The 18,549-nt window shown below is 38.9% G+C and overlaps 1 long non-coding RNA gene across 1 annotated transcript in view; it reads left to right on the top strand.

Moving 5' to 3' along the window:
• Window positions 1-18,549, top strand: part of LOC120408513 — a 55,700-nt gene that overhangs the window by 18,919 nt on the left and 18,232 nt on the right. The window contains exons 3-4 of the long non-coding RNA XR_005600746.1: window positions 17,177-17,294; window positions 18,319-18,393. This is a non-coding gene — a long non-coding RNA (uncharacterized LOC120408513). The remainder of the gene's footprint in view (window positions 1-17,176; window positions 17,295-18,318; window positions 18,394-18,549) is intronic.

Here is an 18,549-nt window from a genome sequence, read left to right as displayed (position 1 = left end):
TGCTATCAGTGATATATCACTTGACAGCATACTATACCCCTTACAGGCTAGTACATTGTGCCACCATTGTGCACAACTTAGAAGTTACTGTAGGGAAAACAGCAATTTTTTTTAGTAATGCATTTTACTAAGATAAGTTGAGTGCACACATACATGTAATGTAAAGCTAAAAATGAAGTTTTGCCTCTTTGCTTTGATATTTGTATCTTACTGAGCAGTTTATAATCAAAACCAAACAACATTCTGCCCAACCAGCACACCAAATGTCTGCAACAAGAAATCCCAAGCTATTTTAAAAGAACGTAGCAAGTCGGAGGAGCAGAGATATCTGTAACAAATTTAGGATAATGTTTTGTATTTACACAAAATAAGATGTTTTGATTTTATACCCCAGAATATGAAATACATGATGTTCAATTTTTTAAGATTATTTTTACAGCATTGAACTTATTTTTCACGTATACTTCATTCATTCAAAGCAAAAGGCGTTCTGATACTTCTGACTCCGTGCCAAGGAAATGTTTTACAAAGTTTCTATTAATATATTATTTTCTAATACATTTCACACTGACCACACAAACAATTTAAACTAAAGATGTGCTAAATATCTGAGGATACATTTTCAACTTCTTTAGTTTGGGGGGCGGGGTCTGTTTGTGACTGTATGATGTATAAGCAAGGCCTAACAAGTTTTTTTTTCCCTTGAAGATATCAGTAATATCTATCCGTGGGGAACGGTTAATGCAAAAATGAATATTCTGCCTAGGCTCCTCTATATTCTAAGCAGCCTACCTGTAGGTAGATCTACCTTATTTTAGAAAATTTAACATTATTAGAGAGTCTTTAATAACATTCACAACTATCATTTTAAAAACTCCAGCTCCTTATAGCCCGGGGAAGGTTTCAGCCCCCAGATCTACAAAATTACTATTATGCTTTTATCATGTCAAAGACAACACATTGGTTCCAGCATGCTAACACCATATACCCACATGGGTGGAAAATGAATGCATATTAACACATCTAATTCCACCTGCAGGACTGCTTGGTTCCTTGTTTGTCCGATGGAGAAAAATAAGGTTCCTACAGTGGTAGCTGCACAAAGTGTTTGGGCTATCTCAGCTAAGAGGCACCAATTTCCTCCTCACCACCATGCCAAAGCACTTATCTGGGGTAGCCCAGACTTGTAAATTGGAAAAAAAAACTTATAATTTAGGAGAACTGGCTGAGCAAACGCATCATATGGTTCTCCCATTTAATCAAGGATGAAGGCTTTTCTCTTTTCTAACACTTAAGCTTTGAATATGACCTGCCTCCCTTAACAGAATGGCAGTACTTACAACTAAAACACTTGCTAATGTATCAATTCGCCTGGATGCCCTAGAACTGCCAGAGACCCCAAAGCTACTGGAAACCTTGGAAATGATCCATAAACTCCCCACGCCCACATCCACTCTGTATGCTTTACTGATGAAGAAGAATTACATTGACCTGGAGCTCTTTGTGAAGACATGGGAAGGGAATTTTATCAGAGCCCTTTAAAAAGTCCCAATGGCAGAGCATATTACAGAATGTTCAAAATGCTTCTGTGGATCTCAGGCTACACTTACGCAGAAAAAGATTCCATTCAAAATGTACTGGATGCCACAGAGATTGTGCAAGACAAGATCCTTTTCCTCTGATATTTGTTGGCACTTCAATAAAGAAAAAACGAAATCCTGATGCATATGCTATGGGATTGTCCAACAGTCAGGCAGTTGTGGAAAGAGGTGGACACTAGAAAGGATACAGTGTCTGGCTTCAGCAACCAAACCTCAGCTGAAAAGTAATTCTTAGGTTATGTATCTACTTCATTAGGAACATATGTTTAACACCACAACAAAGACTTTGGTTCTTGAGGGCCATAATGATTTTACAAAAATGGAGGAGTAGGGCTTATGCCCAGAATACACCAGTGGTATTCAGACCTTTGAGTTAACAGCAAAGGTAAAAATAGCTTATCAACATAGAGACATTTGGATGCCATTTCTTCATAAATTTGGCTAAAGAATGATGAAATAGTTCAAATCATGCTAGACTTCCATTCCCCCGACCTCTCTGCTCTTTCCCCTCCCTCTTTCTGCACCCTGCCGGCTCTCCCCTCCCCATCTCTTTTACTTTTTTGCCTATTTGTGATTTTGTTCTGGGTTTTTTTATGTAAGTACATAATTTTACTGGATATCCTCTGAAATGTGTGGTGTTTGGTAACATAAGCAAGCTATAAATCATTCACCTTTGTATTTATTAGTGATTGTTTCTTTATCAAAATAAACAAATGATCAATTTCACAGGCCATGAATCTCAAAATGAGTTGCTATGCATTGCTGGTGAGATGGTAAGGAAGTTCATAGCTGAGGAAGTGCAGAGTGTTGGGTTTTACTGTTTGATTATTGATAGGCTGTCTTTAAACCAAGAGAAACTTTTTGTTTTTCTTAGTTACACTGAAAGTTTAAATGTAAATGAGTGGTTAGATGTAAGGACTGCTCTGAGTTCTAATATATCAATGAAATTTAGAAATGCATTTTGGCAACTTGGAATTGCTGATGTGCAAATAGTTGTCCTGCAGTTTCAAACAGAATTTTAATAAGCTGAGACTAAAGTTTGAAATCTAATGACATATATAATACGGAGACATATTTTTATCATGCCAACCTTTCTTCTGCCAAAATGAATTTTTTACCAGCTGCTTAGGTTTAGACAGTACACAAGCCCTTCACCAAAGCAGACATGAATTGCTGGCCTATGACTCAGTGTTTCCAGGCTGTGGGCATTATCCACAATTTAACCCATCTGTAATCTCGGAAAATAATAGGTATTTCACAGTCAAAACAGAGCTGAATATCAAAAAACAGCCTGGCTCCAGCCCACATGTTCCCCGTGTGATCAATTTCACAAACAGACCATAGCAATGGAAGCAGGCTGCATAATAGAAGTCACCGTAAACTTTTTCTTTGTTGAAGATGTCCATAAGACCCAATTACTGAAATCCAAACAACAAACATGGCTTTTGTCGCTGCAGTATCACCCTTTCCTTCCATGATCGCATAGGTGCTAGAACTAGAGATTCTGGGGCTGTGGCAGCACTCCCTGGCTTGAAGTGGTTTCCGTCATATATAGCAGGGGATGGCCAAACTGTGGCTCGCGAGCCACGTGCAGCTCTTTTACCATTAAAGTGTAACTCGCCGAGCCCCCCCATTCTCCACCTACCAGACTGAAGGGAGGGGGGAGCTCAGGACCTCTGCGTTGCAGCAGAGTGGTGGGGTAGGGGCTTCTGCCCAGTGAGGAGGGATGTCTCGGGGCTTCAGCCCTGTGGATCACACCTGCCAGGGCTTGGGGCTTCAGCAGGAGCAGGCTGAAGCCCTGAGCCCCATCAGGCACCTCTTGTGGGTCTGAAGCCCCGAATCCCAGCAGGCATGCCCCAGCTCTCGAACTTCTGAAGATTGTTGTATGCGGTTTGGAGGGCCAGTAAGTTTGGCCACCCCTGAAATATAGGGTTTCCAGTTTGGTTTAATGGCTCTCAGCACCCTCAGTACACAAATTGTTCCAGCACCATTGCATGATCGAACCAGAATTTGAGCAAGATACTCTTCCACTAGGTCATGAGCACAGATGACTATCTGCAACTCATCACAGATACAGTATCCCTGCTGCCTCACCTATCTACAATAGTCAAAATTCAATTGAATGGGAGTATCTTTTATACTACAGACTATAGCTGCTATTATCTCCTCTGGTTCCCCACCTACTCCTCCTTGTCATTGGTTGCATCAAGTCTAAGGATCTGCTCCTGGCATTAGCCGAATTAGCATTTTATAAATCCAGGATACAGACAGACAACAGGTAAGGAAGCATTCTGAGTGTTGGGTTCAGTTCTGACTCAGAGCAGGAACTGGAACCTGTGTATCCCACATCCCAGGTGAGTGCTCCTACTCACTGCACCATTAGCTATTCTAGAGTTTCTCTCCTTCCCCACCCCTCATCCTGCACCTGAGAAATCTTCCTCATGAAAAAATGTTTAGTCAAAAAATTCCCAACCAGCAATAATCATAATATCCTAGAGTTAACGAGAGACTTAATTGGTTAAGTGCTCTGAGATTAGTGGATGAAGTTTTGGCATAAAGATAAATAGAAAGTGTGCTATGAAAACTGAATGGAATATGTATGGCCATTAGGAATGTATGGCCAATAAGAGCAAATGCAAGTTAAAGTGCAGACCAAAAACTACATGTTTAACTAGTATAGAGCTTGATTTATAGTTAGCACTGACTCCTTAGGAGATTTTTGTTCTTTTAGAAAAAGCAAGTTCTATATTCTTAAGTTACTAGTTGAAAATGAAAACAGAAACGGAAAAGAGGCAAATGTATAAAAACCTGGAAAATGTTGAAAGACAGTTTCACAGATTCCAGTACCAAAAGGGACTACTCTGATGACCTAATTTGACCTCCTGTATCAAAAAAAGGAAGTTGAGACAGAGTGTACTGCTGTGGCTGTTAAAATAGTCAACAGGTGCCATGTGGCACAGGTTTTAGTGTATACCATCACAGATACATGTACAAAGAGAACTAAAACTTCCAAAAGTATTCCTCCCTAGTTCTAACTTACTCCACTTTTAATTATCTATACTTCCAAACTGTAAGAAAATGCACTGAATTAAAGGTATAAATTCATACTGATGGACTATGTCCCCAAAGTATCATAGACAAGTTAGGTCACCATTCACACACAGTGTTCCCATTTACAATACTGAGTAAAGCACACTGATTCTGACAGCTGTCAGTCTATGAAAAAAGCACCTATATAAGGCCTGCAGTATATTTTAATCCTCAGCAGTAAGTGTACTATTTTGTGCTGATCAGGTAACTCTCTTGGTTGAGATAAGGAAATAGCTAATTAAGCTATGCAGCTGTCATGAGTGGTTGAAGAAAGAAGGGATTAGATCTTCAATAGCCACTAGTATATTTAATTGTATATATCTGGAATATGAGATTTACTTAAGACTTCAGAAATAGAGGAGAGGAGAGTCTATAATTAGTCAGACATATTATTTGCCCTGAGAGAGGGTAAAAATGTAAATAAGTTGATTTATTTTTACTTTTCCATTCATACCAAGTTGACTGTCCCAAATTCACTGTGTTGAATTTGGTGACTATCATTGCTAAAATGATCAAAACTGCTATGGGATGTCAGTTGTCACACACACACACACACACACACACACACACACACACACACACACACACCATTACAGTAATTGAGGAGACTAATTAGGCACTACTTTACCAACACAGTTGCCCTAAAAGGCAATGAAAGTTTTTTGAGAAAAACATGAATGAAAAATTTGACAATTACTTGTCATTTAAAAGAACCTCCTTTTTACCCAGTAGAATTAAATGTCTTCTTAAATACATCTGCTGCCAGAATTTTAAACAAGCTTCCAAAGCTGTGTCCAAAAAATTTACTTTCAGCCCATTGGGTAAATTTTTTATCTACACGCATCAGTTGTGTACTGCTGTTACCCAGTTTCTACAAATACTTGAGTTTTGTGCATGAAGATAAACATACAAGATGCCTGGGTATAAATCTAAGGCACATTTTAAAATTACCCTCTATGACTCTTGGGGTATGTCTTCACTGAGGAGTTAGTGCAGGTAATCAGCACCCAGGTCTGAGCAACCAGGTGTGAACAGCCATATTGCAAAGCCCTATCCAAGTTACTCTGTCCTTGCTGGTGCAGCGCTCACCAGTGTATGTTGCTAGGACTCTTGGGGGCATATCCAATGGTTCTTCATGCTGCAGTCAGCTGAGCTGCTCTGTGATTCTTGTGAATTCTGGGAGAACTTGGCTGCCCTTCTGGGAACACAAGAAGACAGGAGGGATTGTGGGAAGGTATTGGAGGACCATCAACACTTGTGTGATTTAGACTTGTCCTCACTACAAAGTAGAAGGGTTACCAGCCTGAGGGAAGGTGGAGCCTGGGCTCTAACCCACACACCCCAGCCAAACCAGCTATCCCAGGTTAAAAGCAACACTAAATTTGGGTGAGAAGTTTGTGTGTGGGGATTAGGGGGGTGCATAAGGGACAATACCCAGGTAAGAGTTTGGGATAACTGGGCAGTGAAGACATACCCTTGGGGAAGAGACCTTAACCACATTTGTAGTCCTCAATGGGTCAAAAATTCCTTTTGAAGTCTGAAAACTCAGTTAAGTACCCCTGAATTTGATCTATTGTCTATATTTGTTTGTAAAGCACAATACACACCTATGGCTTCAGCTCTGGGCTGTATTCCACAAGCTTAGGAAATAGTTTTCCTTTTTATTATATTTTATTGCTAGTGCCCTGAGTGTGTCAAAATCAATTATACATAATTCTACACACACTTTTGGAGAGAGTTCTCCACACTCACCAAAGTTAAGTTCAACTCAGCATTTTAGAAATGCATGCCTAGAGCCAAAACAATATTGAAAGATTATATGTTGAATGAGAAGTACATCCAATTTACATAAGTGCCAGTGGCACACTGGGAGATAGTCACTAGAAAACCATAATAAGAAAAAATCAGTTCACATTTGTGCAAAACGTTTTAAACCTTAACAATTCAACCAAATAAAAATGGTTTTTCTCTGGACCACCAATACACACATCTGTGACCCAGGGACCAAATTTCAGGTTTTCTCCCCAAACCACTAATATACTAGAACTCTTTAAAATAGATTGCAAACATTTTTTTAAATGCCAAAGTGTATTTTTTCCACTCTCCAAAATAAAAAATGGCCAAATAGGTTTTGCTCATAGGACTGCTTTTCTAAACTTTTTATCATTTTAGTTGCTCTGTTCTGGACTCTCCAATTTGTCCACATCTCTCTTAAAGCATGGCACCAAGAACTGGATACAGCACTCCAGCTGAGGTCTCACTAATGCCAAGTAGAGGGGGATAATTACCTCCCATGTCTTATTCTGGTAATACATGCCAGAATGTTAGCCTTTTGCATAACTGTGTCACATTTTTTACTAATACTCAATTAGTGATCCATTACAACCCTCAAATCTCTTCAGCAGTACTACTGCCTAGCCAATCATTCCCCATATTGTAGTTGTACGTTTGATTTTTCCTCCTTTACATCTGTCTTTACTGAATTTCACCTTGTTGAATTTCAGATTTATTCTCCAATCTGTCAAGGTGGTTTTGAATTTTAATTGCGTCCTCCAAAGTGCTAACAACATCTCCCAACATGGAATCATCTGCAAATTTTGTAAGCACACTGTCCACTCAATTATCCAAATCATTAATGAAAGTATTGAATCATATCAGGCCCAAAAGACCCATGTGGGACTGCATTTGATACATCCTCCTAGTTTGACAGTAAACCATTGATAACTACTCTGACTACAGTTTTTCAACCAGATGTGTACCTAGCTTATTGTAACTTCGTTTAGACCACATTTCCCTAGTTTGTCTATAAGATCGTCTAGTGGGACTGTGTCAAAAACCTTACTAAAATGAAGATATATCACATCTATAGCTTCTCCCACACCAGTAACCCTGTCAAAGAAGGAAATTAGATTAGTTTGGCATGATTTCTTCTTGACAAATCCATGCTGGCTATTACATATAACCCTTCTATCCTCTGGGTGCTTACAAAATGATTGTTTAATAATTTCCCTGGTACAGAAGTTAGGCTGACTGATCTCTAATTGGGTGGGTCCTCTTTGTTCCCCTTTTTCAAGATAGCTACTATATTTGCTCTTCTCCAGTCCTCTGGGACCTTACTCGTCCACCATGAATTCTCAAAAATAATTGCTAATGGTTCCAAGACTGCTTCAACTAATTCCTTAAGTGCCCTAGAATGAATTTCATCAGGCTCTGTCAACTTGAATTCATCCATTTATCTACATATTCTTAACCAGTTCTTTCACTATTCTTGCTTGTGTTCCTTCCCCTTTGTTGTTCATATTAATTGTGTTAAGTATCTGATCAAAATTCACCTTTTTAGTAGAAGCAAAATAGACATTAAACACCTCGGCCTTCTTGATATTGTCAATTATTAGCTCCCCTTCTGCTTTAAGCAGTGGACCTATATTGGCCTTTATCTCCCTCCTAAGGCATTGATAGAACTTCTTATTGCCTTTTGTGTGCTTTGATAGGTGTAAATCATTTTGTGCCTTACCCTTCCTGATTTTGTCCCTACAAGATTGTGCTATTCTTTTGTATTCATCCTTAGCAATTTGTCCAGTTTTTCACTTTTTGTAGGATTCCTTTTTGATTTTCAGGTCATTAAAGAGCTCCTGCGGAGACTTAATGTCCTCTTAATTATTCTTCCTGTCTTTCCTTATCATTGAGATAGAGACAATATTAAAGGCATAACTGCCAACTGAGAAACTGCTGTCTCCCCTGAATTCCTTTTTCCCTTAGATTTTTTTCTCATGGGACCTTATATACCAATTCTCTGAGTTTGTTAAGGTCTGCTTTTTTGAAGTCCATTATCCTTGTTCTGCTGCTCTCACTCCTTTCTTTTCCTCACCTAAATTGCCTTCAACCTTCAGATTTGCAAACAATTCCTCCCTATTAAGTCTAAAATAGCTGTCCCACTGCTTACTTTCTCCTCCTTCTGAAATGTGAAGTTGTCCCCAGTACAGCCTAAGAATTTACTGGAGACTTAGTGATTTGCTGTATTACTTTTCCAAAAGATGTCTGTGTGCTTAAAAGTTCCCCATTACAACCAAACTTGTGTTTTGGATATTTCTGTTATTTACCCTAGAAATGCTTCATCCACTTCCTTCTCCGGATTTGGCAGTCGATAGTAGATCTTGGTCATGGAATCAACCCTGTTTTTTCCTCTTTTGTCTTCACTCAAAGACTCCCACTAGTTTGCCTCTCACCTCCTTCTGGACCTCAGAACAAGTTTATATATAATTGATATATAATACAACACTTCCTCCCTTTTTTCCTGCCTGTTCTTCCTGAACAAGCTACACCCCTCTATACCATTATTCCAGTCATGATATTTAGCAAGTCTCAGTGATGACAATTAAATCATAATTTAGTCCATAAAATTTAGGAAAGTTGGAAATTTTAGGCTGTTCACAGGAAGAGTGCTTGTGGTGGAACCAGAATAAAGATTTTCTATACTTATGCTTAAAAGTCAATGTTCTTTTTTAATATTCATTAACCTTATTACAGACATCCATGTAATGTTCATTATGTGATAGCTGGCAAGCATAATGAGTTTTGGGTGTATATCCAAAACCATAATTAAATATTTCTGAAGACTAACATAACACAAGGGAAAAGACTGAATAAGGCACCAGATCTTTATCCTAGGGAAATCGAAGTCTGACTTATGTGACAATCATCTTAATTTCAGTTGAATCTATTCAGTGGATAAATTGCCAAATATTGTAGCTGTAGAGAGCAAAAGGCCAAAGCCTTAAATCTGAAGTGAGTTTCTTTTTGCTACAAATGCAAGTAATATCGCCCACACCAAGGGGAGGATTATTTTCCCTGGCTCAGTGAAAAAATCTAACTAATTTCTGAGGCATTAATCATATATTGCGGCATCATAAATGAAATGCTGTAGAGAGTGTTCTTCTATTCTGAAAGCTGATGCTAAAAATTCAATCTGGGGTTCCATATTGACAGTTTTATTCATTTTTATTTCCATAGCAAATTTGCTCAAGTTCACAAGTAAACAGATGTTTTTCAAACTTGCATCCCTAAAAACTCAACCTGGGCTGTGACAGCCAAGCTGATTTATTTCCACCTCAGATATCACCACCCAGTAATGCAGCCTAAACTAGGCCAATCAGCATTACCTGGGTAACCCGAGCTTGTGCTCACTATGCCTTCAGTGACATATGTGCAGCCTTGCTGTCTTCAAGGAGTTTGCACATGTAATGTTGTTGTAGCCGGATTGGTTCCAGGCAGGGGCGGCTCTAGCAATTTCGCCGCCCCAAGCACGGCGGCACGCCGCAAGGGGCGCTCTGGCGGTCGCCGGTCCTGCGGCTCCGGTGGACCTCCCGCAGACGTGCCTGCGGAGGGTCCGCTGGTCGCGCGGCTCTGGTGGACCATCCGCAGGCACGCCTGCGGGAGGTCCACCGGAGCTGCGGGACCAGCGGACCCTTCGCAGGCACGCCTGCGGGAGGTCCACCGGAGCCGCGGGACCAGCGGACCCTTCGCAGGCACGCCTGCGGGAGGTCCACCGGAGCCGCGGGACCAGCGGACCCTTCGCAGGCACGCCTGCGGGAGGTCCACCGGAGCCGCAGGACCAGCGGACCCTCCTCAGGCACGCCTGCGGGAGGTCCACCGGAGTCGCCTGCCGCCCTCCCGGCTACCGGCAGAGCACCCCCGCGGCATGCCGCCCCAAGCACACGCTTGGCGTGCTGGGGCCTGGAGCCGGCCCTGGTTCCAGGATATTAGAAAGACAAGGTGGGTGAGGTAACATCTGTTATTGAATCAACTTCTGTTGGAGAGAGACACAAGATTTTGAGCTTACCCAGAACTGTTCTTCAGGTCTGGGTGTTGTACTCACCTACCCTGTCCTTCTAATGGGCTTGCACAGGCATAATTGATTAGAACCAACAAACACCACTAAGCTGTTGATGATACCCAAGATGGAGAATGAGCTAGATTCTAGTCTCTCAACTGTGTTGGCTCTTCTTTGCTAACCAGAATAAAAAGCAGTAAGTCTTGTTTTTATAACTACTGTCCCCAGATATGTTTCAGAATATACAAAGGGAATAGCTCTGTTGCATAAGGTGTCTTTTTATATCATCACTTTTCTGAGTAGAACCATATTTTAAGATTATGGTACAACTTTAGGGGTTCTTCTTAAATTAAGTTCAGCAATGAAGCTGATTAACCCGATTGCCAATTCAAAGTGGAGAAACAATGACTCAAATATTTAGATAGTTATTCAAACCAATCTTTTTAGTGTTTATAATAATAAACGGCCTCTTGCATCTTTGCTTATTACACAACAATAAAAATAGGAGGAAACTACACAGACACAGTTGGATTCAAATTACTGTATTTACTAACCATATACAAACATGCAAGGCTGTAGCCGCACTACAGACCAAGTCCAGCCTCGGTTTTTCTTCCCTCAGGTTGGATCACCTGACCTTCCAACCTAATGTGATTGCTGCGGTGGTTTGCTGCAGTCATTTGGCCCTCCAGCTAAGTCACTAGAGAAAAATGCACCCATTTTGCAATATCTGTGTCCAAAAAACAGAGTTTTCACCCCAGTCTCAAGCTGAGCCCAGCCTCTCTTTCCTATGGGTCTGTCTTCTCTTGTCAGAACCTACTGGGCTCCTTTGAGTCTCTGTCTCTGCTCTCTGTTGAGCAGCACTTTCCTGAACTTCCTATCTGGAGTCCACCTCCACAAGCTGTCATATCGCCATCCCAAAATACTCATGGCTATTCTGACTCATTTTTAAAGCACAGAACATGGTGAGGACCACTAGAGAGCTAACAAGCTATTTAAAGGCAAAAACTACTGGGAATAATTAGCATTACTCAGCTTTTGTCTGTCTTTTTTGGTAGAGTTCAAACATCTTAGATACGGTATAAACTCTGTCAGTGCAAAGCAGACAGTCTTGGTTTAAATAGCCACGTGAGGTCTCCCACTCTGGGAAGTTGGAGTAAGGCCTCCATAGCAGCTCCTACATCATCAGTCCTTCCATCTCACTTTGTGTGGGGCAAGGCTAGGCAAAAGGTTGTGGGTGGGTGGAGTAAACCTGTGTTTCAGTAATTCCCATCTGCTGGAACAGTCCTTGAGGGCTACTGGAAACTGGATGACTATTCCAGGGACCAGACAAGTGGAAAGTAGACCCCAGGATTCAAGAACTACAAACATGGCCAGCTTAATCCCACTTTGGTACTCCTTGTCCTCAGCTGTGCTGAGCTTTGCTCATGCACAACTGAGGATCTACCTGGCATTCTCAGTTTAGCAGATTGGCAGAAATAAATTAATACACAGCCTGGGAAAAGTTCATCATTTTTCACCAACACGACAGAAATGGAAGAAAAGCAGCTGTACGTATGATGTAACCTCATTATCTTTTTTTATACAACGAGGTGGGAAATCAAATGAGCATTTGGAACTGTCAAAATAACTAGCTGGGAGAGTGACAGCCATCTGAATCACTGACAAAGTCCAGCCATTATTGTAAATTCAGTCAAAGGAGGTTTTATAATTAACTACATCTCAGACTCATGTGGAGTCCTTTCAAAGTGCTTACATATCTGACAACTACCATTGCTAAGTGATAGGAACATGCTGATACTAGTGGATGGTGATAAGATGAACAACATATTTTAAAATGACTTTAAATTATTACTAAACTTGGCATCTAACAGTGTTGCTGTCATTAATAGTCCTTTAAGTGCTTTCATTACCAGCCTCCCTTTGGAGGGTTTTGTGAAGCTGGTGATGATTTTCAGAGAGGGCCACCTCCAGGAAGTCCAACCATGGGATGGCAATACAAAGTAGGCACACTTCCTTCTACCACCGTGCTCACACATGGCCAGAAGTGGGTGTTGCTGGCCAGGAATATGGAATAGCTAAAGCAACTAGAGGATATACTGTTTTAGTGCATAGAGCCTAAAGCTCCCCACAGAATTTAAAGATATCCCAGCAAATGGAATCATTTACTGCCCTTTCTTGGGGTGGGGATCATGAATCCCCTGAGGAAAAGGGGGCTTGAGTGCCATTTGAAAGTGCTATTTTCACCTCCAATGTTCTCTAAATAACACCTACAGTTTTTTAACTGACACCAAGAGGACAAGGAGATTAGTTAAGAAAAATGCTTTTCAGGACATGTTCATGACAGATGACACATGCTGGGCAATTGAAAAAATTCTAGTATTGGTGCTTTGTTTATAATATATAATAATTTTCAAACAAGAGAGTATCATAATTTCTGCAAATCTCTAAGGGACAAGAGCTCCTCCAGAAACCACAAAGTGCAAGTATGTCACTGTAGTCACACACCTGGAGGATATTTCTCTGTTATAAAATAGCTATTTTAATGTTTTAGTAAATGAATTCCTTTTGGTCGTATGGTCTCAATTCATTTTACAGTTCAGACTCTTCATTAGACAAATAAATTGCTTCTTTAATCTAGGCCATTTTATAAACCCAGCTAGAATCAACACTATATCTCATCATATATCTCATATATGTGTACATTAAATAGTCTGTCTATTCCTAATTAGATCTACAATGTGAAAGTGACGGAAAAGAGCTGAATTATTCACAATTTATGGTCTATAAACTATAGTAATTTAACTGTCAGGCCATTGTGTGGGGAAGGCCACTCTATGAAAAATGAAACATCCTCCATTCTTTTCCTTATCTGTGAATGCTATCAAAGACTCTAAGTAACCACTGATACTGCAACTCATTATCTATGCATGGAGGAAAGTAGGCTCAAACCATCTGAACTCATTCCACCCATAACCTTAATTTTTTCCAACAGGTTAGAGTAGTCTTCATTATGCAAAAAGATTCACTGTTCAAACCTAATAAGAACATATTTTTCCTTTATATATTCCAGAGTTTCCATGTCACAAATAAATAGAAACTGTGCGCTTGCTTGGCATTGATTTAGTCTAGCCTCTGCAAGAATTTTCATAAGCCAGGATGTTCCTTAATTTATTCCAATATATGTCTCTACAAGCTTCAAATTCACTCCATTATTTGCATGTTTTACCTCCACCTATTAGAATTCCTGCCAAATTCCAAATTAATTCAATTCACCAGTTTTATGCTCCACAGTTGAACAATAGCAGAATATTGTCTAAATGCTAATCTGATGTTTGTTTAGACACTTCATATAGCCTCCATCTCCCAAGAGTTTGACATTTTAATAAATCCTTTAAAAAAAGAATGCTTCTGTGTTGATATCTTTGCCATGTTTTACCATTTGCCTATGAAAATAAATTAAGAAACTTTTTCTACCTCTAGCTCTTTTTTTTTTTAAATAGAACTAGGTAAACAGCATTCTTTCTGGGGGAATAAATAGTTTCATTGTGTGGAAAAAACTACAAAGGTCAAGAATAAGAATAACCCATAAATATAAGAAGATTCTCAAGATACTATGGCAACATCTATTCAATAATTGCTCAAAGCAGCAAGGTAAAATGCCCACTACTATGTATTCAGTATTTTGCAATGAAACAAATTACACTCACTGCAAATTTGAGTCCCATTTGTTTAGAATCTGACCTTCAAATACAAACCATTTCATCAAAATTAAACCAAAATAAGTGCATCATTTTTTCTCCATTATCAAAATAGTGAAACCATTTTGGAAGTTCAGCCATAACATACAAATGGGAAAGTGTTTCCATCTTCCTGTGGTTCTATACAAACACAAATGTCAATGTCCATCTAAACAAAATAATTCAGATAAAAGAAAACAAGCATCATTGCAAAATGTCAGTGCAAACCTTCTGATTAAACATGTTGGGGAAAACCATTTTTCAGACCAAACAAACTAGAGAGTAAGGCACTTATGGATGGAAAGAGATAAAAGTGGTTAAGAGGCTAAAAGATTTAGGAACTGAAACAAAGAAAGAAAAGGTAAATAAAACCTATTCTGTGACATACAGCAGTGGCCTTGGCATTAGACTTTGAAAATATCAACTATGACTAAGCAACAAAATAAACATTTTTTTAATAGTGAGCACTATTAAGAATAGACCTCAGAGCTCCAATGGTAAATTTCCCACCCCAGAAATTACACATCATAGTATATAATTATTAATTAAAAGAACTGGTAGAAGTATTCAGTATTTTTCTTGTGAAGGACACAGGTCATCTATTTTTCATGATAGTTCTGTGTTACACACTGGGGAAAAATCAAGTACAAACAATTAAAGGAGGCACTACTGGCAGAAGGTTTGAAATACAGATGAGAATTTCCTTTCATGATAATCTTATCAAAAGGACAAATCTTTATCCTTAAAATTCTCCAAGAAAGGCAGAAAACTCAATTAAATCTGAATATGGATTTTGAAGATATAGAGAAATGGTACAGCTATCACAAACCACAAAATACATTCCACTTGAGGACAACATCAAAGTGATTTATTAAGCGCACCCCACCTCCGCCGCAGAAACATATGAAAGAGGCAGAAGACACAAGCATTGGGATCATTTCGGATTACTCAGGATAAAGTATGGAGTCTTGAAGTTAGAGGCCTTAATCCTGAAATGATCTCCAAGTGGATGAACAGTTGCACCTCTGTTCAGTTCCACTTGAAGTCAATGGGGCCCCCAAAGGGCACAAGGGTTTTGCCAACACTGAGTTACAGGAACAGAATTTCAATCACTATCCAGAGACTCAGTACTGTTAAGGTATTATCTTCTGTCTATTGATGTGTGCATTATCTCAATATAGTCATAGTTGAAGGATCTCTAAGGATGCATGTTTATTGTTAATACCATGAAGTTATAATATATAATAAAACCTTTTTTATATTATTGCTTTTATAAATGGTGTGTGTTTCAATTGTTCATTGCCTCATAATATGCCTTTATAATAATTTTTTTCCAGTAGGGAAGGAATAATCACTTGTCAAATTATTGTAACTGATGAAATAGAAGGAAAAAGGTCTTGAAACCTTTTTTTGGGAGAGAGAGATTTGAGAGTGGTCAAGATGCAAATTGCAACTATGTTAGTGTGAGCATGGAAGAACCAAAACATATTCATCCCTCTCTTCTCTTCATCTGTGTTAAAATGTTGTACATAGGTATCTTCCGAGCACTGGCTATCAGAGAAGCAGGTCCTTAAAAGGGAACACATGCAAAGAAATTAAGGTTGCGGAACAGGATAGATCCACTGGGTCAGCTTCATTTTCTGAAGGGTTCTCAATTTCTCTCTCTTTTAGTCCAGTCCTAAGGGACTTCAAAGTCTCTAAGATTTTTGCCTATGATAGCTAGGATCCATAGCTTGCTTCTGCAGCTCAAGAGGGCTTAGGATCACCACTGCACAATTCTGATCCACTTTGATGATGGCTATCTTATAGTTATACTCTCTGGGGCTGGGGCTCAAGAGTACACGACAGTTATCATAAATTACAAAAGCAATTCATGTCAAGAAGTCTGGATGGGTGGCAAAAGATTCCAGCTCTGAACATTTCTGCTGTCGTCCAAGAATGTACTATTTGTCATCCTCTGATGTAATATACTTTAAGTTTTATTCTTCGCAAATGTATCCTCTTTGGGATTTTTTTGTCTCTTGTTCATTTTCTTGCATGTTCAAGGCTTCAATTTTAATATATGATGCAAAGTCTGCAGCCTCGTGCAATACTTCTCATCTCTAGATCTGAACACTATTGCTATTTATCCAAATCTCATTTATAGTCTGGGATCTGGTAGCACCCATACCAGCATCTACCCCAGAGTAAAGAAACAATTTAGTTTCACATATCTGTTTATGAGACAGACAATTTTTTATTAAGTTTGGATAAAACAACAGGCATGGGGTGGATCTATCTAGTTTTAAACTCATTTTCCTAATTTTAATCGTGTGTGATTAATTTGGCTTCATCATATTTTATCTGAACCTGCAGGGGGGGATTTTATTTATTTATTTATTTTGCTGTGTTTCCATTTCAGTATAGAATATAGTGTGCCAGAAGATGGGAAATGATTTGTTATTAAGCTAGCAAAAATTCACAAAAATAATCACACAAGCCATCAGTATCAGAAATTACATCTAACAAGAAACATATGGATTTTATTATTCAAACATGATTCTAACATCTGAGCTCTTTAGCTCACTTTGGGTATTTTTGTAGGGATATACTTTCTTGATACAATGTGTTTTTCACTGGGGTTATCAATACTAGGCTGTCTAAAAATTTCTCTTCATAGCCAAAGCTATGAACAAAAGAAAAATAAGTGATCAGCTTCTTTCCTATTATATATAGAGGGAAATTGCAAAGAAACAGCACAATAACTAGCTCTGCAAAGACACAACAAAGTCAAGAAGAGCCACATACCCATCTTTTATCATACAGCACAAAAGGGTAAATTTTCCTCAGCTCTTGGCTTGAAAGAAAGGAAATGATCATGCCAATTATTTCCTCAGGTTATACAGACCAATATGAAGATATATTGCTGTTTTCAGACATGATAAAGATGAGCTGAACTGCCCAGAACTTTCATGCTCAAGCTACCTTCTTAAGTCCACTTTCTTTGCTGCCAGAAGAATCCAATTTGAGTGAACAAATGCTGTATAATCACAGGTGAGAAATTTCAGTCCATTTCCCAGAGAATAGATATCAAGTTTTGATACCAGTTTAGAGATTGTACAGTAAACAACTTACATATCAATTGTATAGCATATTAATTAAATTTGCAATGATAAGAAACCTATTTGTACTTTGAAGGAGCACTTGAGGTTATTTCAGATTAGAGCAAATGGGCTACATTGCAAGAAATTCATAAGAAATTAATTTTCAGATTTATGTAAAGCTGTTTATAGGTGAGTTGGCATGAACTAAACTAGCTCTCTGTGTATGGATATGACTATTCATATTGTTTTTCTAGGCCAGTTTTCATATTCAGATATACAGCAATTTAAAAAATGTTTCCAATAATGCTTATTTACATATTGAGAATGCTATTTAATTTGGAAACAGCTTTGTGGGGGATTTTTTTAATGTTATTTAATGGACTGGACTTTTCTATGGATTCTAAAATTAGATTTAGCAAACAGTGACTCAAAGGTTCAAGGTTCCAGTCTTGTAGTGCTTCTGAAGTCAACAATTTAAACTTTTGGTTGCTTGTAATACTGTATTAGACCATTTCAGGAATTCTAAGCATTAAGCTGAAGGCCCAGTAGCCACCAGTGGTAAATTTTAAATGGACTTTCACAATGTAGATTAGTTCACCCAATGTAAACACCAGACCATAACATTTTGTCCGAAAGCAACTGTAATCCTCAATACAAAGTTCTGGGATTTGGTGCCAAGAAAACGTCAAAATAACCACTTTTTCAGAATTAATGAGAGTTGGAAATTGGGCACTGATAAACTGACTTGAGAAAGAGAAGCTGCTGCACTGATTTGAACATGATCTGTGTAGTGAGGCTTCTCCTACTCTAAGTAAACTTTCAAAAGACGCACTGATGGGAGGATACCTAGGATGCTTAAGAGCCAGTGAGTGAGTAGAAGCCAAGTCGTTTGTTCCCAGTAAACCCAAGGATTACATTTGTGATTTATTTGGGGTTCAATAAACTATAAAATTGCGATGGCTTCTGCTTTTCAGATGCTTTCTTATATCTTGGGGATGGGGAAGAAATCTACAGATAAACCAGTGGCAGAAACAGCTGAAGCAAGAAAGGTAAAACAGTTCTTTTTCCAACCCTTAGATCTTTTGGTGATTTTCTAGCAATATAAGTTTCTCATGCCCACTCTGATGGAGATTCTTCCATTGCATCAATAGCAAGAATAAAAGATCTTGACTCTTGAATTATGGATCCAAAATAGTGGCCACGAT

The sequence above is a fragment of the Mauremys reevesii genome, linkage group 6 (genome assembly GCF_016161935.1).
Source record: "Mauremys reevesii isolate NIE-2019 linkage group 6, ASM1616193v1, whole genome shotgun sequence".
In the NCBI taxonomy this organism is placed as follows: Eukaryota; Metazoa; Chordata; order Testudines; family Geoemydidae; genus Mauremys; species Mauremys reevesii.
Note: the sequence above shows the minus strand (reverse complement) of the source record. Positions and strands in the feature narration are given on the sequence as shown.